Here is a 26,298-nt window from a genome sequence, read left to right on the forward strand (position 1 = left end):
ACCAGCCTTCTCTGTATATCTACACTTCATTGGGAACAGATAGTGCAGTTGATTGCTCTCACTCATGTGTGACAGACACAAGAACCTGACAGGAGCTCTTCTGCAGAACTTTGGCCAGGATTTCAGAGAAATTGCTGAATAGCTCAACTCCATCACCCCCCCCCCCCCCCCCCCCCCCGCAAAAAAAAAGAACAACAGCAAAAAAGAAGGAATATTGGACAAAGGTATGAAAGCTTGTTACAGAATAAGCTATGTGTTCAACCTGTTACTCTGTAATCCTTTCCCTTATCCCCTTGTTTCTTTGTCACCTCAAAAAGTAAAAAAGCTGTGTGAAGAGAAAATAAAAAATGTAAGAACACTCAGGATATTTTCAAGGAATGAAAGAAACATAGAATACTGTGAATAACTACAAAGGAAATTGGTGGCCCTAAAACATTAGAAGAACAGGATAATGAAGAAACTAAGTCTCCTCTAAATAAAACACTGGATATCAGTCAATTTTACAAACAGGATGCCATATTTCAGACTCAGCTCTCTCCTGAGGATTTGACCTTGGTTTTCAAGAACTTTGGTCCCTCTGAAACATTTTCCTTTATTCTCTTTGGTGCTGGTTCTTGTTTCAATTAGATCAAGTCAGGTTTACACTGAGACTGTAAGAATAGGGACATCTGTGTGCTACCTGTCAAGTACTGTTGTAACTATGTTCAATTGCACTTGTAAATCTAGTGCCTCTGTGAAGTCTCATATTATGAAAACTGTACTTTGTCTTCCCTTCCTCTAGTTTGTGTAACATCTCCATGTACTTTTGTTGGGGGCTTCAAAGGTAGAAAACCTTTCTAAGAAAACCACTAAGTACAATAGTAAGAAACTGTTATTAGCAATACCGAGAAGAAAGAGTTCATTTACCACTCAATGGGAGGAAAAATTATTTTTAGGATCAGCAGTGACCAGAAAGCCACAACAGTTAACACTGAAGACAAAGAAGTAGCAATTCAGTTCATAACAGGACAAAGTATATTAAAGAGAACTGAGATAAGTTAAAATATTTCAAATTGTCTGGATCTTATGAATTTCACCCTGGAATACGTAGATCACTGACAGAGAAAATCTTGGAGCTGCTGGCAATTAACTTTGAGAGCTGAGGTCAGAAACAGTCAACTCAGCAAATGCTCAAACAAGATTAGTTATACTATGAAGGACCTGAGGTTATCTAGTAGATCAGAAGCTTCAACTGAGTCACTGTCACCTATGTATGAATATCAGATTGGAAATATAAAGGACAATGTTATCTACAAGACTTGTGAGGGAATTCTCCTTTTTTACTTCACTTTGGAAAGACTTCAACCATAACCTGAGGTAAAGTGCTATGGTTGCCACATTTTAAGGAGGATGTGACCAACTAACAGTGAGTACTCTACAAAGCCCAACAAAAAAATTGAAGGGCTAATTTGTTGATTAATCCAAAGAAGACAAAACTTAGGGAAACATGACAAAAGATCCTGAAGGTCTCAAATATGGTTGGAAGAAAATAGGGAATAATCTATTCCTGTTCACTGTAGGTAGAACAGAAGTAGTTTGCAGGTTATGAAAAGAAAAAAAGCATTTTTCTAATAGTAAGGAAAATTAGGCATTGGAATGAATTCCCCAGAGACTCTCCATCACTGGAGGCCCTTGGAAATGGATCAGCCACTGATCTGATGGGAAAAGTGTCAGTATAGTTGATGCAGCTGCAGGGCCCTAAAGCTACTTCCTAATTTTCTAGGATAATTTTAGGAAAAAAAAGTGTGGCTACTTAGATGAAGAACAATTTTTTTTACTTCTGAGATATTTTAGGCAATAGTATGTATTACCTTTTCCTTAGTTAATTTTTAATAATGTTCTGAAAAGCTCAAAGTTAATAAGTAGCTTGACCCAAGATATTCTTTCATCTTTCTACTTTCATTTTTGCTCTTTGAGCAAACTGCTTGGTCAAGCTTTCCTCAGATTCTTAGAATATCTCTTGAACACAATATTCAGGGGTTTTTTGTTTGGTTTTTTTTCCGAATGTGGGATCAATGACATTAAGTAGGAACACAGTCTTTCCTGAATGGTTGCCTACAGCCACTTTTGGATCATTTCTTCTGTAGAGTCAACCAATCATATTAAAGTTGATGTGGTTTCCTTTAAATTTTTCTTTTTTTTGTTTGCTTGGTTTTTGTTTTGTTTTTTTTTTTTTTTATTTGTGGCATCGAGTAGTCACTTTGTCTGTATTTTCCCTTTACTGAAACGATAACTGACCCTAGAAACCTGAGTCATTCTGGAGCAGTATATCTTGGGACCCTCAATCCTAGAAGTGCTATGTGGCACTTAGGGATACCATTTAGTGGTGGACTTGGCAGCACCAGATTAACAGTTGGACTTGATGATCTTTTTAAGTACTGTCTCTTCCAAGTTTCACTGCTGCTTCTGGAAACTTGGACAGTAAAGGTGACAGTGGATTTCTCCTCTTAGCTGGAGATGTTTTAACTGCCTTTCAGAAGTGAAATCAATTTGTATCTTTCTGTATATGGCAACAGATTTTCACTGGATCTGTAGCTTATGACTTTTATCTTGCTGTGACACCTGCTTTGGTCAAGGGGATTACTCCTCCTGGAAGGTGTCAATACTGATGATGTTCACTTGAGCAGCTGTCCTCCCTCTTCTATTATTATTTTTATTATTATTATTCATGATGTGTGACTGATTCTTCTGAGGGCCTCAGGCACAGAAAACTGAGCAGTTCTTTGCTGTCTTTCTTTTAAAGGGACCTAAATGGACAATTATTGTCTCTGAAATGTGCTATGGCCACCATTTCATCTCATCTATTGTTTAGATATCTCTGTGCAGCCAGAATGTGGACAATGAAAAGGTGCAAGATGAGTCATTATCCATATGCTGATGGCTATCAGTTGCACACTTAGTGCTTCTCTAACAATGTCATTCATTACCTAGTATCATACTGAGAGAGCTTAACAGATGGAACAAAGAGAAGACACTAGTAGTGACTCCATCTAGACAAAACTGAGGCACAATATGGACTGGGGTCATTTCAATTGAGGGTATATCTCCATAATTAATTATTGAGCTTTTAAATTCTGTGCTTATTTTACATAATTTGTATCCATCTGAAAGTCATACTGACTATATTCAGCTTCTTAATGCTGGCACTGCTGTCAAGAAATTAGCAGTACATGGAAGGGTACAGGTAAATGGGAGAAAGACAGGAAGAAAAGTGTTTGGAATGGGACATATAAGATCTGCAAATGCTTATTCTGAAAAATAGATAAACAAATTAAATCAGATACCTATAAAGTAATTTTTCCTTCTAATATTTGAGAGATTACCATAAAGAAAGTTATGTTCAACTGTATATCCTCACTATAAATAAGACACCAAATGGCTTCCTATGGAGCAAATAGAGTATAATCCAATATCTGGATTTCAGAAATACCCAAGTGTTGTGTAGCCCTGGAAGAGACTACATGGGGTGGCATTGAAATATTCCTTACTGGAAGATTAGGTAAATAATCACCGATTATCTAGACAACTTTGCTCTTGTTGGTAATGAAGGTGAATGAGCCAAATTATCCTTGCTGTCCCTAAGTTCTTCTTGACTGCTGACACTAAAGATCTCCCTTCTTTTTGTGTTATGTCCCAGGAGTTAAGATCAGCAAAGATTATCATCTAATTGCCACTTCGAAGCACAAGATGGTGGCACTGGAGTGAGGGTAGTAAAGAGCTTTACTCCTAATCTGAGTCTATGGACACTTTGTGTAGTTTGTGGGAGTCTCTCAGCCGCTCCCATTCTTCTGGGCAGTAGCTATCAGTAACATAACAGAGAGGTATTTAAGCACGCTTCTGGGCTGTTCCTCCAGCAGAGGAAGCACTTGCCACCATTTCTAGAAATACCTTGAGAAGAACTTAAAACATAAAAGCCAGTGGAAGGTGAATCTGCAGTCTGGGTTGGTGGTTGATTTGTTTTCCCTGTATCCATATTAATTTCAGTCTTTTCCAGTATCTCTGGCCACAGCTCTTACTCAGGTAAGTAAAATGCCATTTTAGTTTTTCTAATAATCACTTGCTCCATGTCTTGCTGTGGGCAATAAAAAAGCAGGTGGAAGGTCACAGGTGCTCTGAATCATCATTCAAAAATAAAAGTAAAAAATGTACAGAGAATCATAGAATTGTTAAGTTTGGAAAAGACCTCCAAGATCATCAAGTCCAACCATTAACTGAGCACAGTCATGTTCACCACTAAACCATGTCCCTAAGTGCCACATCCCCGTGTTTTTTGAACACTTCCAGGAATGACAATTCTACCACCCCCCTGGATAGCCTGATCCAATGCTGGACAATCCTTTCCACGAATAAATTTTTCTGAATATCCAATTTAAACCTTCCCTGGTACAATCTGAGGCTTTATCCTCTCACCCTACCGCCTGTTACCTGGGAGAAGAGACCGACTTCTGCCTCGCTTCAATCTCCTTTCAGGTTGTAGAGAACAATAAGGTCTCCCCTGCGCCTCCTTTTCTACAGACTGAACACTCCCATCCTGACCACTCAGTCAGTCCTCATAATACTTGTGCTTGAGTCCTTGCACCATCTTCGATGTGTTTACATTAGCTTGCACATACAACTCATGATTTGGACACAACAGTCTTTACAAAATCACAGTCTGGTTTGAATTTCTGTTTTAATAAAATGTAACTGTCCCTCCATGGCAGTTTTGTGAGATTTACTTCCCCCATCTTCCCATTTTATTCTCACACATTCCCTTCAAGACTCTAGCTTATAGATTTTCTCCAGCTACCAAACTATTTGGTTTCCATCTTTTCAATAATTCAAAGATATGTGTCAAATGCACACATGGAACATTTCCAGGTAGTAACATTCCCTTTCCTCTCTTCCTTTTTGTAGTCAAGGTAATTACACATATAAGGTGCACAAAGATAACATGCTCCTCCACGGTTCAGGTTTGTGCATCAGCTCCACCTGCTTTCTCTTTGCAGCCCTGCATTGAAGCCTCTGGTGGGACAGCTGTGCCCTGAGCAAAGCCTGGTGGCACAGGTTTGGCCTTTCTGGCAGCAAGGCTTTAAGGCAGGCACGCGTATCTAATGCAGTGGCAGCAGGTCAGCGTGCAGTGCTGGTACACAGATTAAAGTATGGTTGCCATGATTACACACTCGGGTGGAAAAGTGCTCTCCCTAGGCTCTTCCCTTCCTTTCTCCCTCTCCTTCCCATGTTTTTTTGACAGATTGGTATTTTACCAGTTGTGATTTCTTTGCTGAAGAAGCAGCAAGATAACAGAGCAGTGCTCCCTCCACCAAACTCCCGCAAGAGCCAGCCCAGGCTGACCATGTGCCCAGGATGTTTTAACAGGAGGACATAGCAGATGAGCCCAGCCCCAGGAGTCAGAGGCTTCCCATCCCATGTGGTGGCCATGAACTGTTTTCACCACTTTTGTTTTTCCCTACTCCCCATAAAACCAAGACACTTGTTTAACCATAAGGGTGTCAAGGGCAAAGGTTTGAGGACGCCCCAACAGGCATTTAGTGACCCCAATAGAAAAAACTTAAGAAACTCCAACAAAGCAAGAACAAGTAATAAAAGTGTCAGAGAAAAAGAGGCTTCTCTGGAGGCTGGGTTGAGGGTTCATAGGCAAGAAATAAAAGAGAGATTAAGAAAACAAGAACTGTGAAAGAGGAGGAGACACTTACAAATAAAAAAACCCATGAGATTTGCAGTGAAAGACATGGGATAAATGGAAAAAAGCTGACCCAGGTTAAACTAATTATTTAACTAGATCACTATCCTGTGATGCAGATGCTGCAGAGAAGTGGTACAAGAGACATCTAAACAGTTGCAGAAGAAGCTTCACCGAAATCCCAGGCTGAGGATTGTTGAGTTCAACCTTCCATCAGGTAACTGCTGTGTAACTTCTGTAACTACTTAATAAATGTGTAATATGAAAAATACATCTATGATGGCATTCCTATTGATGTAAATATCTATTTCTTCTGATACCTTTTGATAATACCTCGGGGCAATATTTTCCAAAGGGAAATTTCACCTTCTATTTCCTTTTCAGTAGAACTGTCTTGCCTTTTAACTTAATTGGTTTTCCTTTGCTTCTGCATTATGGTGAAGGTGGAGCACACCCATACCCAAACTATTTTATGCCACTTAGTATACATACATCTAATATGTACATGTATCAAATTAGTATGATATTTATACTCTTTTTAAATGACATGATACTAATTTGTATGTACGTCGCAATTCTTCAGGAATCAGACTTGTGAACAAGGACATTTTTAAAATGTGTTTTAGATGAATGATGTCTGAGCTTTCTCCACATAGCAGCTTTTGATTACATTTGTATCAAATTTTTAAGACACAGGCCTAACAACACTTTGCTTTGGCAATTTCAACAGTAACTCTTGGAAGTCTTAGGTGAGCCTTGATTCAAAAAACACTCATAGATCTGAAAAGGAAGATTTTCATAAAGCTGCTGTTGCTGCTAGTAAAGAATTTACAACCCAAATGCCAATACTGCCTCTAGTTTTCTCCCTTTATCCTAAATGTCTTTCAGTGTTCGCACTTCTTTCTCTCCACCCCCTGCCAAAGAAAACCATGAATATTGCCCTAGGGGACATCATTATTAAAGAAAGAAACAGTGCAGTCAAAGCCTTAGGATGACACAGATCATTCAACAGTTGTTCAATTACACTGAAAAGCTACTTATTTTTGAACATAGAGCTTTCACTCAACACAGGCCCAAGGCACCACTATCAGATTTGTCTCTGCAATACCTCGACCAGTCTGATGTAGGGCCTTTGTTCATTACACAAGCTGTAGCCTTGTGTGAGGTTTACATCTAGGTTCAGAGTTCCTAAAGCATCTTGGAGCTGTGTTGGCTTTAAAAGATATTACCAAATCATAATCATTTCCAAGAACAAATTAAAAGTTGTTTTGGATACCTCTCATCCCCTTAGTCCATCTGATTTTTTTTTTTGTGTGAGGTTTACAGGCCACTTTCCCTGCAGAATTCCTACAGTGTAATAGAATAGTATGTGACTACAGAGGCAAAAAGGACAGCAGTAACACCCAAAGTATTCCAAACTAAACCAAGCAGATGAAATGGAACATATTCCAAAATGAACAGTTTTGAAAATTATTGTTTAGGATGACATACAACTCCCACAGACCTTGAGTATGACCAATAGCAGTGTATGACCATCCAGATGGAAAAGTTGATTCCCATAGGTTTTTCTGAGAAGATTTCTATAAAAATGCTGCTCAATACTACCTTTGAAAGCAGTAAGAAATCATAGAATCATACAATCAACCAGGTTGGAAAAGACCTCCAAGATCATCAAGTCCAACCCTTGATCAAGCATCGCTGTGGTTACTAGACCATGGCACTAAGTGCCACATCCAATCTCATCTTAGAAACCTCTGGGAACGGTGAATCCAGACCTCAAATCTTTCTCTGACAGCCACATAGAAAAGCATATTGAAATGCAGAGGAGTGTTTTCTACCCTCTAAATCAGAGCAATCATGGGCCACAGTGCTTATAACACTATTGTTCAGGCTGACAAGAACATAGAATTAGCTACAGGCTCCTCACTGCTCCTTGCCGTGATGACACTAGAGGAATCAAACCATTAATATTCTGCTCCTTTTACAGTCTCTTAAATACAACCCATTGTTTATTTTAATTTTCTTAAACTTTCCATGAACCTGAGCTCCTCCTGACCTGAAAGCCTCAGTAATTCTGCTGATCCTTTGCTAAGTGTGCTTCTTAAAACATCTATAGTTATAACTGTGGGTCAGCTGCTCACATATTAGCAACTTGGGTGGGAGCAATCGACTACAGGGCCTTTTAGGGTAATGTAGTTTCAAAACCCACTGAAAGGCATAGCACTGAGAAGAAAATGACATACAGGTCCAATTCCTTTCTGCAGTTCAACTCCATGAACTGCAGTAATTCACCTCAAAGGAAAGATGAATGCGTTATTCTACATCTACACAATAGTAACAGAACAGAGTTATGTCCTAGGCATATTGCAAGAAACAAAAATAATTCTTTCACAACACTTTCTCCAGATTATAATTAAATTTGGTTTGCATGCATTCAAGATAAAAAAGATAACACATTAGCACAGGAGTCTAGATGCTGAAATAGTGTCCTCGTTCCATCCAGGACAGGGTTAATTTTTGCAGTAGCCAGAATAGGGCATGGCTAGGACCCAGAGGCTATTCTATAACACCTCATATCATTTTCCAGGGATGGGGGGGAGGGCTCACTTCTGCGTCAGGGTAGCATGGCAGAAGGAGCAGTCTTGCATTATCTGGGGTTTCTGCATGCTGAACAATGATGTTTCTTTTTCTTGTACGGTCTTTTATTAGTACTGTTGCCGTCACTGGTGATTTCTTATCTCCTTACCGTTTCCAGTAAATTGTTCTTATCTCAACCCCTGATCTTTACCTTTTGTGCCTCCAGTTCTCCTCTCCAGTCTGTCACAGGGGAGGAGGAGAGGAAGGGGGGAGTGAGCAATCGGCACATGGTTTGGAGTGGTTTCAGTGGGAACACTAAATTGGAGAATACCATTCCTAAACCACGACAAAAAATCAGAATGCAATTCAGTTTACATACCTGTATGCAGGAAAGTAACTTCTCAGTGGCCCCATCACAGTATTTCCAAAGGAATGTTACAAATTCTCATGGCCAATCCTGCAAGAAGTGGAAAGAATAGTTAAAACTAGAGTTTCCAAAGGAAAAGCAAATAAGATCAGCTGTTTCCTTGGATACACAATGTTAAGTATCAGTGTAGATTTGGTTTAGAGGATGTTAAACACTGTAAACTACGGAGTAGCTAGATCATAACAATCATTTAAACACAGCAAAGTTCAAGTTAAATAAAATACAAAGTGGTGAGTTGTTTTTAAAGACAAGTTATTGAAAACCATTGGCATAAAAATGCAATGAATATGTGGGACTGGATTAGAAAGAAAAGAAAAAAGAATGAATACTGCACCAATTTATATTCCCTTTGAAGTGTCTGTAATACAGACCTTAAAGTGCATTTTCAAACATATAGCATATCAAAGATGTGTACATTTATTTCTAGCCATGGCACTTCTAGGATTTTGGTAAATGAAACCAGAAAGAGTCTAGTGGAACTGTGCTGTGTGACAAAGCATGTACTGATGTGTTGTGCCCAACATCAATAAACAATTGTTTTATCCTTTAAATGAAGGAAAGAATTTCAGCAGTAAGCAAATGCCTTACATCTTGCACGAATTCTTCAACAGAGTCAAAGTAACCTCCTGTATGTGCTATTCCTACTCAAAGCATAAGTCATATTCCCTGAGATCTATCAGTTGTTAAGTTTTCGATCATGCCAGCCATGATACCATGATACACAAGGGACGATGATACACAAGGCACTAAAGCTTTCTGCTATAATCCCCTCTGGAGTCCACACCTGTTGCTGTAAGGGTAATTATCTGGGTATCCCTGAGGCCAATTTTTGCACTTTTCATATAAAAATCACCTCTTGCATAAGACACGAAATTTAAAATCATCCCCTTCACGGACATTGAGTCACTCCATTACCTCTGGGAGAGATATAAATTATGCATTCTTTGGTTCTCTTTAAAATTTTACATGCACAAGGGGACAGAGAAACATCTAAATGGCACTAAAAATACAAAGCATTGAAGAAAGAAACAATAACTTGTATGGTATTAACTGCTACAGTGCTCCAAAGGCTCCCTGCTTGGTCAAGAAAAGCACTGAAACATAACAGCAGGCCTCCATGCTAATGGCTGCTAGTGACAAGGACTCATTGAATGTCACTGCTTCACATACTGTGTACTGTTCATTTTTCTTATCTGTGTGACCTCTCTTTTGAAATGACTGATGAAACTCCCCTGAATTAGCATCTCTGCTTCTGGGCATTTGCCAGCAAGATGGCATTTAGCAACATCTCTACTAAATACTTAAATAAAGCAAGGGGAAAAAATCATAATCTTAATAAAAAATAGCCATCATGTCTGTTAAAGAATACTCGGTGTGTACTGCAAAAGGGCTGCTTCTCTGAAGACTTCTCCTTAGGTTATTTTTTACCTTTATGTCCTTTAAGAGTACTGGTTTGTCACAATACATGCATTCACATTTCAGACTTGGCTAACATTTTCATAATGAGTGTGAATAAAAAGAAATAGCTGTTACTGCAAGAAAAAAAAGAAATGCCTCTGTTCCGATGCCCTGCTGCTATGATGACCTATTTCACACTAGCATCTGTTCTCTTCTCATGAACCACTCCAGATGTAAGCTGGCAAAACAGCACTGCAAGTATGTTACCCAGATTGCTGCAGATGTTTTCTTCCATGCTTCAATTTTAATGTGTGCCTGATTAATTTTTTCATTGTTATTTCAGCTACTTGGGCCACAGATTTTCCTGTGAAGTTTGCAGAATGCAGGATCTAATCTGCATCCATAAGGAGGAGCTCCCTTTGTGTGAACAGGTTCATTAATGTCTGGAATAACCAGCCAACAGAGTCTGGGCCTGAATTGCCAAAAGAAATGTAAACTTGGGCAATCTATTATGCCTTAATAATATTTGCCTGAGGATTTAACACAATGTTCATTTCAATTTCAAAATTATAGATGTTTGTAATATTCAAATGCATCAGTCTGACCAAAAATATTATGCCCAATCTCTGCCTCAAGCCCTTGACCTGAATGAGGTTAGTGACAGGGATATGAATGACTTGAGCAGAAAATGAAACACAAAAGTAGTTTTATCGTGAAGTACAATATTTCTTCTGTCACTTAACCATTTTTTTTCCTCTAAAAATTACAGGGTAGACTGCAAATCTTCAAGTCTAGCAGCCACTACGACAGCCTAAGTGCCATTTAAAAGAAAAATAATTTATGAGGTGCCTTGGTAGAATAGCAAAGGTCACAGAGAAGACTCTCCAGGGAAGAGAGGAGACTCTCCAGGGCACAGATGACTGAAGACTAGCCTATAGGAAGGGATTTTCTCGGAAGGAAGATGTTTTCTTGCAACAGCTTCATCCTACTTAACACACAGTTGCCTCATCCAAATTAACAGTTCACCTTTAAGTTAGCTATAAAGCATTACGTACAAAATACACTTCTGAAATTCGTGGCTTAGCACCTTGGCCTTCTACCCAAGGCCCACTGAGCTGCTGGCAGATGGAGGACATTGTTGGTCTGTCTCACAGGGCACAAGCAACTGATTTGATCCCACCTGGGATAAAAAACTTGAAAAATCTCTGAAGTCTTTGCAAGCCAGTCCCCAAATAAATGCTGTCAGCCAGTACCACTTGCGGACTTCTAACAGACCACCACAGACTGGTGCAGTTTCTCTTAGAAGCGATGGGAAGAGTTGGTACACGAGGAGCCTAAGACACACAGCTGACACATTGCTCTGGGGCAGTTGTAAATTTGTGTACTAGCCATTACACTACAAAGCAGTTTAGGCAGCTTTTTCTTGACACAGCTACAGCATTCCCCTCCTTCAGCTGCCATAAGTACAGAAAAAAACCCACAAAACAATCAAGGATGAAGACAAGCAGGAACAACTCTTTTTGGCACAGCTCCACTCTCTGCAGCATCATCTCTGGCCTCATAAAATACACATTAACTGGTGAGAGAAGCTGGGGCTGCAAACCTGGGGGTAAACGGCGGTGTCTGTAGAACATCAGAGTGATAAAGAATAGCTTAACCTGAAGCCAGTATGGAACACAGGACAACTGTTATCTCTTCAGAAACCTGTGGCCATAAACATTTTGAAAACTGACAGTTTCCAACTGTTCACCATCAGTTGTGGGAAGTTTCTGCAGCTGGATCAATGCTGGCACTTGTGGATGGGGTTGGCACAGCCTTCTGGATGGGGTTGGCACAGCTCTGAAGGGTACAGCTTGTAGTTTGTGCTGGTAAAGAAGAGGTTGCTTTGAGTATAACTGATTGTGCTTAATTGCTGTAGAATAACTGCTAGAGCCCATCTTCCTGGTATTTGACCTCCAAGCCAGGCCTCCCAGCTCATAAAGAGGTATCTGAGAACTACATAATAATTCAGGTAGATTATTGAAGGCAATATTTGGGGACTCTTATCTATTTTCTATACAAAAATAGGGCAATTTTCTGAAGGGAATGAATGACACAGACATTCATACTATCTTCATTCCCTTGCTCCAGCAGTCTCTGGTCCATTACAACAGCTGCTGAAGCCTTTGGCTGGCTGTTCAGATCACAGAACATTTTTACAGACCCATAACTGCATGCTGATGACAGCAGAGTGTGCCTTTGGGAGAGGGAAGGGCAGAAGGCAAGTGGAAGGTGGGATGCAGATGAACAAGACTCCAGTTATAACAGCCATCTTTTATCCTGCACGTCACCTGCAGGAAGGAGGGAATGTCACAGAAATGTTGCAAACACAATGAATAACCCAGGCAATGCCCACTCCCGAGTGACAAATCCACTGGGCGCGCTGCCAAGCAGCCCTCCTGAACCCGCCCAATAAAGGGAATTGCCATTTCCAAAATGTGCTTTGCCCAACACTTACAGCCGCTTACTCCAGAGCAGCAGCCCACCCTCAGTGCCAAGCCTTATGGGCTCTGTGTGTGGAGTTTTATACTCTCCTGTGTTGGTTTTGTATGCTCTGTCTTCCTTTATTAATTTTAAACAGAGTGGGGGGGATGTAAATTCACCGTTGGGGATATGTCACTGTTTGCTCAACATGCTCCATATACCTTTATTAATTTTGTATTGAATGCTGGATGAGATTTCATTCCAAGGGGAAATCAGGGATAGCAAAAGGTCTTTCCCACAGTAGGACAGCAATGGGGAAGGGGAGGTTATTTCTCTGTGGGTTTATTTTGAGTGATTTATATGCTTCCATGGGTTTCTAAAGCTGAAGAATTTGAGCTTTCATGAACAGGCAGTTTCAGGGCCATGACCCACTGGTCTGAAAGGTTGATTATCTTAATGTAGCATTAGTTATTCAAGTCTTACAGCTTACAGGACACTTTAAAAGTAGCAGATTATGCCTCTATATAGTGCAAGATCAGTATGTAAAGAGAGAAATTTAAAAGCTTTCAAAATAAGAACTTATTTCTGAGTAAAATTTATTCTTCTACAGTACAAATGCATAAACACTACCTGAACAACAAAAGGGTTGTTGTTTGATACAGATTCACAAGGTTTAACTCTTGGTCACAAAGTTCAACTCTTGCCTCATTGCAAAAAATGATTCTGTCTGTAGGAACAGCTTGTCAGCCTGTCATTTCCAACACTGCAATTCCCAGCCCCCCAACAAGCTGACACTTGGCTTGGAGCATGCAGGGACACTCAATGCCCTGGACTGCTGGAGATGTTGCAGATAGCTCTTTGCTATCTACTTCTAATTCACACAATAAGTTTACATTCCACCATAGCATATCCCTTTGTTCATTTCAGCATGCATTTTTTCACCCACATTTCTGCAATGCCGGGTACAGAGGCTTCTTCACTTGTGGAAACCCCTGAACATGACACATCTCTCTCCTTCTGCTGACTTCCAGAGCAAAAAGTCTGGGAGTTTGTAGCTCATCTCCAGCTCCACCAGCACCCAAAGAATGAAAGCCAACCTCATGTTGACTGCACAGGGAAATTCAGATTGTGATTCCTCTATACTACTGAGTCCTCTGTGATTCCTTGGTCAAGGGACCTTCTGTGGGAAGGGGACCACGGGGTGAAGCTATCAATGAACAGGAATTTGGGGATAGCTTGCTGTATAAGGAAAGAAGATGAGTATTCTCTTGGGCAGTCCAAAGCTTTTGTTTACGATTCCCCAGGCAGTTCTGACACGAAGGACATCTGACCAGATAGCAAAAGACCTGTTTTGCTGATCAGAAGATGCCACAGTAAGATTTATACTTTTAAATAAAGATTCTTAGCATTTATGCTGCTGAACAGTGCCTTACTGATACTGCTCCTCATAACAAACATCAAAAGGTGAATTGAATTAATTAGTTGTTTGAGCAAAGCGCATCATACACTTATGAAATTATGGACTAGCTGGCTCTCACTGCATGTGCACAAGTCATTCTTTTCCAAAGCTGGTACATGAACTCCCTGTGTGACTGATGGCAAGGGCAGAAAGTTTCTGCACTGCGAAGCACAGTTCCCTTTTTGAGTACCAGAAAGAGTAGAACTGCTTCAATTGAAAAATGAGTGAGGAAAACAGGAGAGAAAGGGGTTAGGGAACTGCAGCTGGCTGCCATGGGCTCTGCACGTCAGCACTTTCATACCTGCTGAACACAGCTGGATTTTGAACAAGTGGGAGGTAAAGAGGAAGGGCAGGATTTGGAAGCTGGCTCACATCCATCCAAGATGATAACATGCAACCCAGGGAAAAAGTAATAAATACCAGGTACATGTCACAGCACACAATGCCAACAGCCTTTAATAAAGGCTAATGCAATGATACTCACCAGCCTCCCTGCTGTGTCACCAGCAGCCTGGGTGTTCACAGGGAATGAAGGCAGGTAGGTAGGCAAGGAGCAAAGGAAGACAGGCAGCCCTGACTAACTGTGAACATCTTGTCTGGGATCCTCTTACTGACCCCACATAGGGGTACAGAAGTCAGCCGGTGCTCCACATCATTTGTCTATTAGCTGTGTCCTTGTCCTGGTTTCAGCTGGGAGAGAGTTAATTTTCTTCCTAGTAGCTAGAAGAATGCTGTGTTTTGGATTTAGTACGAGAATGTTAATAACACACTGATGTTTAAGTTGTTGCTAAGTAGTGCTTACTCTGAGTCAAGGACTTTTCAGGTTCCCATGCTCTGCCAGTCAGCAGGGGCACAAGAAGCTGGGAGGAAGCAAGGCCAGGACAGCTGAACAAAATTGCTCAAAGGGATATTCCATACTACAGAACATCATGTCTAGTATATAAAATGGGGTGAGTTGGCCAGGAGAGGCCAATTGCTGCTGAGAACAGGCTGGGCATTGGTCAGCGGGTGGTGAGCAATTGTATTGTGCATCACTTGTTTTTCTACGAGTTTGTTTTCTCTCTTTTTCTTTTTCATTACAATTATTACTATTATCATCAATAGTATCATTAATATTAAATTTTATTTTGCTTCATTTACTAAATTGTTTTTATCTCAATCCATATGCTTTGCTATTTTTCTGAATTCTCCTCTCCATGGGGAGGGATGCTGGGAGATGGGGCGAGTGAGCAGCTGCATGGTACTTAGTTGCTGCCTGGGCTTAAACCACAGCAGTCCTGGACAAGCTGCAGGTCAGCAGTGGTATTCTGTGCTCAGTTTCTCTCCAAGTCCTCCAAAAACAGAAGAGGAACTGGCTAGAGTTACAGCTTCTGTCTTTCACCTTCCTGTAAGCTATCTTGCTCTCCTCTCTTTTAGTGCCACTATTCATGAAACTCTGAAGGCAAAATTACATTTAGTCATTGCCTCTCTTCACCCTGCTGAAGAGAAGGCTCAAGGAGACCTCATCATAGTATTCCAGTTCTTAAAGGGAACAAACAATGAAGATGGAGGCTTTCTCTTAATCAGGAGACATATGTAAAAGACAAAGGGCAACAGGCAGAAGTTGTACCAGGAGAGGTTTCATCTTGATATAAGAAATAAATTTTTTACTGTGGGAACAATCAACCACTGGAACAACCTCCCCGAGGATGTGGTAGAGTTCCTACCTCTGGAGGTTTTCCAGGTGCAATTGGACAGGGTGCTAGATAATCTCATCTAGTCTTCCTTTCCCACAAAAGGTTGGACAGATGATCTTTTGAAGTCTCTTCCAATCTCAGTTGTTCTATGACTCTGTAATTAGTTATTCACCCAAATGCTGTTTTTCTGGAGACTGATTCCCAGAGCTTCCCATTCAGACCTTCAAGGCTGCCCATACCATCCACTCTTTCTCTCTGAGGCTAAGGTTACCATGGAATAATATACATTGGAAGGGACCCCTGGGGGTCCTCTGGTCCAACCTGCTGTTTAAGGCAGGTTGCTCAGGGTCTTCTCCAGTCAAATTCTGAACATCTTCAAGGTTGGAGATTTCACAGCCTCTGTGAGTAATTTGGGTCAGTGTTTGATCACATCTATGGTGATTTTTTTTCTTCCTTCCAAATATATATATAATCAGAATTTCAAATGTTCTGAATTGCATCTATTGCTTCTTTTCCTATTACTGTGCACCTTCAAAAAGAGTCTGACTTAGGTATCCCCTTCCATTAGATAGTCTTAGACAGCAATAAGATTTCCCAATGACCTTCCCTTAATCTGAACGGTCACAGATCTCTCCACTTCTTCTCATATATTCTCTGTTCCAGCTCACTGCAGATGTTGGTGGTCCTCCTTGGGGGTCTTACTTCAGTCTTTCTATGTCTTTCTTGTACTGGGGAGCCCAAAACCAGACACAGTACTTCAGGTGTGGTCCCACATGTGCTGAATGAAGGACAATTATGACTTTCCACCAAGTTAGATCCAGCTGAAAGTGTCCAGGAGGCTGCAAAGTGCAGAGCTAGAACAAAAAGCCTTACAAATGTGTGCCCAACTGTGAGAAAAATTTTTGCTATGAGTGGAATAACACTGAAAGAGGGAGATGAAAGTTGGCCACCAAAGCCTAGAGCAGTGGCAGACACACAGGTAAGTCAGACCAGCCAGTTGGGGTAGACTGTACAGATACAAAGGGAGAAAGGTAGAGAACACCATAATATTTCAAAGCACATAACCACTGAAATACTAGTATGAACCAGCTACAACTGAGCTTAAATTACTGCTGATCCTAACAGGAATAAAAGCAGGAGTTATTTGTCCATTATAGTATAAAGGAACCGTATCATGCAAAACCAGATTTTCTTAATATCAGTGTAGCATGATTAGCCACTGTATAGTGCTAGCATGAAGAGATCATAAAATGGGCCAAAAGAGGTATTAACCAACTGACTGAAGAGGCATCTCTGTAACACAGTATATATATAAAGAAGACTGCAATCCTTGCAACCTTCGTCAAGAGATTACATATTTGCATCTGCTATCCAGACCAGTAGTATCCTGCATATAAAATAACTCATTGCTTGGCAAAGCTGCATCTCCAATACACAATACAGCAACCTCCATACACCTTGAAATGAGACCAGTAAAAAAGGAGGGAAGAACTTCTAAGGAGGGAAGAACTTCTAAGAGATACCATGAAGAGATACCACCTTTTTGTGAGTAACTCCCTCAGGAAAGAGTCATTTTAGTATTAAGACCATGAAGTGTGTCTGAGACATGGTAGCAGTAGTAAGTGTAGAGAAAACAACAGTCCAGAGGAGAATTCTTTTATCAGGACTGCAAATTCTGGCTCTACTAATGAAAAAGCAGCTTTGCGAGCTTTGCATTACTATGTTGGTTTTTTTATGGTGGCAACAGCAACATGAATTGAGTCCATATCAAGAGCTGATCATGAGGAACAATGGAAAGCAAAACTTGAGTTTCTTCTTACTTTATTACTGGAGAAAAAGAATGAAGGAGGTTCTTACATCAGGAATAGTGCTTAAAGCACTGGAGCAGCTGGTAAAAGTTCCTGATCAGTTCAATGATTTGGGAAATCTGCACATGAAATAGAAATTCTGGTTACCATTTAAGATATTTTTCAGATGAGTAACACTCTGCCATGGATACTTTTCTGTGGATTTACTACATGGACAAGACTTTCAACAAAGTCTCTTCTAGATCAGAAATATTGTCCGCTTCTTTCATTTTCCTTGGAGGCAAGGCATTAAAAACGTCAGAAGTTAATGAGTTATACAAACTTTGTATTATTTGTTTTTCTTCTTTTTTTTTTTTTTTTAATTTTGCCCTCTCTTGCAAGAGGTGTATTCTGATTTCTTTTGGTACTGGTTTCTTACAGAGCGTTATTTGTGGTAAAGTCTTGTCCTTGACCCAGCAAAATTTATGCAGTGATAGTATCAAATGAACAGTTTTATGCAAAGGGAGAAGCGGTCTTTTGGACCACACTGCCATGACTCTGGACATACAATGCTTCTAGCAGGGGTAGAAGCACTTGTCACGCTTGTATTTATTTAAAGTAATCTGATGGGACTGAGGCCATAAAGTGCTATTTGTGGCTAGGAGAGGTTAACAGTACAACTCAGATTGAAAATTTCTGTCTTAATCTTAGACTAGAGAAGAGCAAAGCCACAATTCGGAAATACGTTATTTTTTTGACTACAGACTAGAGGAAAAAGCAGTGCTTTTGGGGGTTCCACAAAGCTTTTTCTGACTAGAAAAACTGCTAGGATGGAGATTTGCTCGAGCTTCTTGCTGGCCTCCACTTTCATTCACAGTTGTTGTGTGCCACATAATTAAGCCTGGAGGGGATATGTAATACATGTGTCTTGCCATGCCAACATTAAGATACGACAAGGGTCTGCTTGAGAAGAGTGGAGGCTTTCTGGCTATCTATCAGCAGGAATCAGTCAGAACACCTGAGGGATTCTGTGACTCCATGTCATTGCAGTAACAAGCAGGCAGATGCCCTTGATGGAAGGGTCATTATTTTTCTGAATAGTTTTCCTATCCACATCACCAGCCAGCTCACTTTCAGTTTGGCAAGCTGCTCCTTAGGCAGAAATCAGCCTGATAGAAACTTTTAAAACAAGACTATAATTAGGATCTGTTAGATTTGGGATGTGTCTTTGCTATGTTACCACTGACTTCGGAGTATGCAATTCCTGGTAAAAAGCTTTCAGCAAAGAAAAACTTGAACAAAACAAAAGGAAAACAATTCCCCACCAAAAAGCAATCATAGAGGGGGGGGTCTTCCAAGCAAAAATCTTAATAGCATCCTTTCACATCTCCATAATGTTGCAATCAGAAAGATTGTGCAAAACAAGCCTGTGACCACTGAACACCAATGAGCAGCAAGAATTCTGTATTGGAATAAATTCTTCAAGCACTTTTTCTTGCACAAATACTAAAATTTCAAAGTATCTGCACTCTGACAACTACAGATACACAAATTTAGGTGTTTTGAACAAAACAGATTCCTCCTGCACCTGTAAGTGACTTGTATGTGCATTTGTAATATGCCCATTGCTAAAGCATCTGTGTAATGAGCTAATAATGGAAATAATAACAAAGGAATGGAAAAGCTGCATGCACAGACAGCTCTTGTACTGAAGACATGAGTGCAGAGGTCACCTCTGGAAGAGATGGAGACAGGGCGTCCAATAGCCTAATCCTAAGAGCCATACTCTCAAAAGAACAGCAGCCATTTGTGCAGCTGAACTTCTGTGTTTGCAAGCACATGTACATATTAAAAATCATAAAGGCAAGAAATAAGGGAGGGATAAAATATCTCATAAAGCATTTCCAAAACCAGGGACGGTCTGCATGTAAGGCAGTATTTTGCACCCTACAAACAAAAGTGGAGCTCTTCTCTGAAATACAAGCTTCTACTTTTGTATGTGCTCTTCAGTTAGACTGAAATAATTTAATTTAATTTAATTTTTTAAGTTTTGGAACATAGAACCTGTTAAAAAATTAGAAAGGGATTTCCATGGGGTGTGAGGGTATCACAGAGAAAGCCTGAGCCTGTTTTGAGAACTGGCTCACTAAAGAACCAGAATTTTGACTACAAATTTGCAAAGGCGATTCTCCAGATTTCTGCAAGTCATTTGAGGTAAAGGTTTCAAAATCATACTATTTCTTTAGATATTCAGGTTTATATGCAGTAGGAATTAGAATAACGAGAAAACCTGTTTTGTCTGCCTGGAATCCATCACCTTTAAAATCAACTTGTTAAAAACAATAGTTTCCATCTGCCAACAGCACCACAGTATATATTCTGTTTAGGTCATATTTTCATGATGTTTCCTACAAGTTTCCAAGTGATGGCTGGGTCAGCAAGTGCTGGCACAAAACAGCAGCCAACTGGGTGTGGACTAGATGACATGTGGACAGGAGTCAGGCTAAGGACAGCACTGGAGCCAGAACGGTTGTATCTGCCCTGGAAATAAGGCTCTAATTTCTAAAGCATCTGCAGGATACACCCTTGAAGGGAAAAAAAAAAAAAAAAAAAAACCAAAAAAGGAAATATTTTATTTTAAATTACAATCTTTAAATCTACATTACTTAGAGTTAACATTGTAAGAGGATTTATAATTAAGACAGGAAGAAAAAAAAATGCTTCTAAATTATAAGCTGCAATTTGAGGAAGATATTACAAAAACTATGTTTAAAGGTCCGCCCCTGGCAGCAGATTGTTCTGTACAGCCCAGTAGCACTTACTTGCACAAACAACAATATGTGGCTACAGAGAGACTTGCAGGTTTAAACTGGTTGCCTTATTGTTGGCATACATTTCCTCCAATTAGTCAGACAGCTAGAAATGTATTGCTTCAAATAAACCCCAAGAACATGTAATAGTTAATATATATTTGTGGGACAGCTTGGAAAATCTTATGAAAAAATGTTTTTAAATGTTTTTTCTCTACTGAATAGCTCAGAAGTGTGTCCTTGGCAAAGGCCCATAAGGGGCAAAAACACTGGTTATTTGTTCTCTTTTGCTCTTTACAAATGAAGCAAAATACAGTTGATATATTATGCATGTCTTTCGGCATATTTTTATTTATCCTGTTTTGGTTTGCTGTGCCTTGGGAGCTTTCACTTTGTTCTGTTGTGCCTTGGGAACTTTGATTTGATTTTGTTTTTCTGGTTAATAACAAAAGTGCAATATTAGAGCAGGACATCAACCAATCTACAGCGCGTGAGATTTGTTTAAGTTTCAAGGAAACAGCCTCTCAACATCTCTTTTCCACTCCCTTATCTTATCAGTCACTAAACCACTCTCAACAAGCCGGCTTGTCACAGGAACAGCACGGGCCAGTTGTTATTAGTCATTTCATTTCCCGTTAACATTATCTGTTGTTTCATCTGCAGGAATAAGATAGACTTTTCCAGTAACACGCTATAGGGTCTCAGTACTGTACAGTTTGGGTACACAGACTATTCTGTGCCTTATACTATTTGACTTATCATTAAGGTTGTGCTTCAAACAGATAAGCTCGTTAAGCAAAAGACACTTCTCTGTTGTGAGGATTTTATTTCTACCGCAGAAGTGAAAGAGCGTGAGTGAACAGCAAACCCTATGGGAGAAAGCAAGGGAAGAGATGACAAATGCTGTGAGATTAGACAGTTAATTACAGTCACTACATTTACAACTCAGTAGTACTTTTTATTTTATTTTTGGATGGGAGGTATCTTTTTGTATTTAGGGAAAGGTGAGGAGTAAGAATGCATTAAGGAAAGCAGGACTAAAGAGAAGGGAAAGAGGGCAGAGGCTGAAAAGTTTTGATGAGGCTGAAAATTAAGTTCCAAATAACTAACCAACACGGTGAAGCAGAGAGCAAAAAAAAGTTAGAAATTATGACTTGCAAGGGCAGGATTACAGGAATAAGCAGTCACACAGCAGCATTGAGGGATAGGTAGGCTCTCCCCCAGCAGCATTCATCTCTATCCTCCTCTACCCCACCAGCTACAGGACAGTATTTATACACCACTGCTACAATAAATTGGTTTTCTTGGGTAGGTAATTTCCCCCTTCCTCTGCTCCCAAAATGATAACCTCAGTCAGTCCCTAATTGTCCTAAAAGACTTCCAAAAGAAGAGGAAAAGAAAGAAGGGTGCCTACATGGACAGACTCCTGGAATGTCACTTTTTATTTTCTGAAGGATGCACAGAAATTGTCAGTCTGTTTATAGATGTCTAGACAGGAATGTCTAAACAGTACAAATGTGCTGCCTCCTCCTTACAAAGCTGTAAGACAATTTGGACTGAACCGGTCCTGTTCCTGGCTCTTCGAAGGCTTCAAGCCTGTAGGTCCCATACAGTAAAACAAGTTATTCTGAAACTCTCCGTGGACTGTCACAATCCTTCACAAGGAAGACTATTGCAGGACGTCAGCCTCCTTTGTGTTCCTGTTTGAGCACCAAATCACTGGAGTTCCTCTACTGTGAACAGCACCCAGCGGTGGAAAATCTGTTATGGAACAAGAAATTCGCAGTCTCTTCTATATGTGACCCACCCACAACTGAGCTTTCCTCCTTCCTACCACTGATTCTGTTTCTCTGGTGGTGATTTTGATTTGTTTCATGTGCTAGGGGTTTTTCATTTATGTATGTCTGTACCTATTGATTTTTTTCCCCTGTGTCTAGTGGGACCATGAAAAGGTGCAAATTAAGTGCTGAAGAGAAGCTCCTCCCTCACATGCAAGCTGAAGGGAATGCCTGGCTGCCCAGGTGAGGGAGAAGGGAAAGGCTTCAGTGTCTTACAATTAAACTGTCTAATCCTGCCAGTTCCCCTCCTCCCCTCTCCTCCCTGCACTCTCCTCAGCTGTACTTAGTTGTACAGTTGACTCGCACCATGAGGCATTCCCCAGACACAGCTAACATATCTGAGAATCACACTCTGGTATGCTTGAACTGAGTAGGAACTTTTCTAGCTCACAGCCTGGGAATGAGCTGAAAAGGGATGGGAAGATGGCATGGTAACCTCAGTGGCAATTCCCACTGGCATCTTGGTAGCCCTTCTCTGATAAAGCTTCCCAGGATACCTCATATGGCTCCTATAAGATCCACAGGAAATTTAAAAGACAATTGCTAAAGATGGACTGAAATGCAAGCCACTGAAGTGCTTTTTTTGGTGACCATACTTATTCTTGGGCCTGATAGTTCTCAGCAACATGGATTGTAAATGCTGACAGCTGAGATCAGGCTAGTAAACACAGGTCTGAAAGACAGCTAGCAGAATTGTTCAGGTTAACCCAAGGCTGCCCACCATGGTGCATATCTTCAAGTCAGGATTGTTGTCTGTTGTCTGTCAGGCACAGAGCAACAGCAAAAAGAAAAAAAAGTATTGGGAGCTCCTGGGAGAAAAATGCACCTTTTGGTAGCCCTAAAAGAAGTGCCTTTTGGCTGCTATAGTCCTAAACCTTGCTGGTGACATCAGTATTTTGAGACTAAAAGGTATAAGATGTCTGACCAACAGCCCTGAAGTGAAACAGCACTGTGGAGACACCAGCTGGCTGCCCACTAAAGGGACCAGCCAGAAGCCAGTATCAGGGATTGTCTGGCAATATGTGGCAGCATCATCTCTTCAAACTACTGCTTCTGCTGTCACCACTGCAGCAAAGCATGGGACAGTGCTGCTAAGAGCTGTATTGCCAAGACCTGATTTTTTTCTTTGTGGTGTTGGCTACAATATGAAAAATATTAGCATGTTTTTCTTCCACTCCCTGCATTAAAGACAGATTTTTTAATGAAACAAAAAATGGTGCAGTCAGTATTAAGACTTCTCATCTGGCCAAAAACCTATGTCCATGCTTAGGTAAGAGAGAGTTTCTCATTTGCCCCAGCTTCACCTGTAACTTGAAGTTCTTCAGGGAAATAATCATCATTTTTCCCTTTCCTTTTCTGCCAAACCTAGTATCTGGCATCTGAAAGGATTCCCTCTTCCCTTTGATGCTAGTTAGAATTCATTGTCATTGGTCCTCCTGTACAGCCTTTTGGAAGTCTAACTCCACCACACTCATAGAAGGCTTGCTCCAGCTAAGGAGGCATGAGACATATCAACCACCTCAGTGTTTGTTACAGAGCCTCAGCGTAAGCCCTCCTAACTTCAAACAAGCTGCCACAGTCACAGGGTACAGTACCATATTGGCTTAACTTGGGCCCTGAAAGTTGCTCATTTGCATCAGTGTACCACTGCTCCTGATAGCATTAGATCTGTCTCTTAATAACAAGCTTAATGAGGCTGGGAATGGCAGCACTGGAGTGCCACACCCTGCCATGGAGATGCTATTTCAGGTTGGAAAATAATCAGTGCAGTTGTGACTCCTCTTGCTGCTACACTTGCGATGTAGAAGCCCAAAGGTGAAGCCAGAATTAACTGCTCTAGCTCTGCCATTCTTCCAGTTCCTCCCTTATCCTCCATGTGTAGTCTGTTGCCTTGGTAGAATAAAACCCATTTCAAACCTTCCAGGCTATTCTACTAGGAGAAAAGAAAACCTTCTTAGGAAGTGATATTCCATAAAATGCTATTGTGTATTACACCTTCATCAGCTTTAAATTCATGCACTCAATACTTCTCAGCATCCTCTTTTCAAGCAAATAACACAGCCGTCACATGCTTATGCTAATAAAGCACATGTAGTATCCTCTTCCTCCCTGTTTTCTTTTCTCCCTGGGGTCCATATATTAGAAAAGGGATTCTCTAAATGATGTTTAGAAAAGCTTCCAACTATTTGTTTGCTTTCCTTTATCACTGTGCTGAGGTTGCACCCAGCTAATACAGAGGTTCAGTTTTTCCAGCTGGGAATCAGACCAGCAGTAGAAGCAGCAGTAGTAAGATCCCACCGGCAAGACACAGATTTTCAAAGCTGTTGTGAGTACGAACTCATTTAAAAATCATTTAAGAACCATTTAAATTAATTACAAAAAAAAAAAAAAGAGTAAGAAAGCTTACCTTACTAACAGCTTTAGGGTCTGTACTATATCTCATCTCTCAGCCTCGATCCCAGATGGTCAGAGCACCAAATTGCTATTTGAGTTTTAATTTACTCCTGTATTATATTCAGGATATGTCTGGAGACAAATTATGAAGCTCCTTATGAGTGGTGAGGAAGTAGGCACACATAAAGAGCATCAAAAGGCCTTGTCATACCTTGCACTGTTGGCAAGGCTCAGGTCACCAAACTGTCCCATGCAGTTCTGCCATGATTAGAAATGCCACAGGTGAACAAAGCATCTGAAAAGTCTTTGCCCGGCAAACATCCATGCATCATGCTCCCTATTGAAGATGCTTCCGGGCTTTTGAGATCTAGGTTTGCTTACAACACTTTTCAAATACTTGTAGAGGTTCTCAAGCTGGCCTTGGGGGTGAAGATGACTACTGAGCTGATTAGAGGTGCCGTCTAGAATCTTAATCCTTCACCCATATGTAGTGAGTTAAGTGCAGAATGATGGGATATGAGATGAAATGCTGACTTCCTGGCATTCCTCTGTTCCCTGACCTTCATATCACACTCAAATCCAGACCATCATTGATACTATTCATGCACCAGGCTGTGTATCCTAACTAGCTCCAGGGTGCACCAGGACCAGAAAAAAAGTCACCCCTGAGGAGAAAAACAGCAGCTTGAACTCAAGTCTAAGGCAAAGAAAAGCAAAACAGCAGACAGGCACCCACTTCAAAATCTTGTTTGGCTGGTACTTTGGAGGTGTTTAACTTGCCTTTGCCATATTATTAATTCATGCCCTCTTCACACATCATTGCCCGATTTAGAGTTGCATAGAACCTAAACATATATTAAAAACACTATGATTGCATAAACAGCTCATTAAAATGGATTTTAAATGAAGACTATAAAACTAAAATAAACAAATCTAAACCAAGGGTAGAATGCCCTTAAACTTAGAGATTTATGCTTGACTGGAGAAAACAAATGAGAGACAGTTTTCATTTCAGCCCTACAGATGTGCCTATCCAACTGTATATCCTGTAACAACTGAAAAGGCAGATCCAATGTGATTCCTCTGTAGGCAAACACTAATCTCCTTACTTTCACAGGCAATGGAAAATAAAGTTGAGTATTTGGTAGTTTAGCTAGATTATTTCAAACAGACTCTATTTTCTCTAATTCCTCAAAATAGATCCCTTTAAGGATATGTTTATGGGCTCAGCGGTTGTCCTGTGCTTCATCTGACCATTATCTGAGCTGCAAAGTATGAGACAGAGGCTTTTTCACTTGATAAAAAAGACTGGTCTGATGCTTTACTGTAACATTGTGCCCATTCAAAGAAAGTCTGCCTTGATAGAACAGATTTTCCCAACTCAGTGGGCATATATCATGGAATGGTTTAGGTTGGAAGGGACCTTGAAGATCATATAGTTACAACCCCCCTGACACGGACAAGGACACGTTCCACTAGATCAGGTTCCTTAAAGCCCCATGCAACCTGACTTAGAACACTTCCAGGGATGAGGCATCCTCAGCTTCTCTAGGCAACCTGTTTTAGTGCCTCACCACTCTTACAGTAATGTTCATCCTAGTATCTAATGAAAACCTACCCTCTTTCAGTTAAAGGCCATTACCCCTTGTCCTTTTCATGTGCCCTTGTGAAAAGTCCCTCTCCAGTTCTCTTGTAGCCCCTTTTAGTTACTGGAAGGCGCTATAAAGTCTCCCCAGGGCCTTCTCTT

At 40.5% G+C, this 26,298-nt stretch overlaps 1 protein-coding gene across 3 annotated transcripts in view; it reads right to left on the reverse strand.

Moving 5' to 3' along the window:
* ENOX1 (ecto-NOX disulfide-thiol exchanger 1) overlaps positions 1–26,298 on the reverse strand; it is a 285,209-nt gene that overhangs the window by 236,115 nt on the left and 22,796 nt on the right. For all 3 annotated transcript variants that reach the window (XM_018071491.1, XM_008934599.3, XM_018071490.1), the window contains exon 2: positions 8,679–8,756. The gene's annotated coding sequence lies outside the window, so the exon portion shown is untranslated. The remainder of the gene's footprint in view (positions 1–8,678; positions 8,757–26,298) is intronic.

Source organism: Manacus vitellinus, unplaced genomic scaffold (genome assembly GCF_001715985.3).
Source record: "Manacus vitellinus isolate BGI_N305 unplaced genomic scaffold, ASM171598v3 scaffold_2_pilon, whole genome shotgun sequence".
Lineage (NCBI taxonomy): Eukaryota > Metazoa > Chordata > Aves > Passeriformes > Pipridae > Manacus > Manacus vitellinus.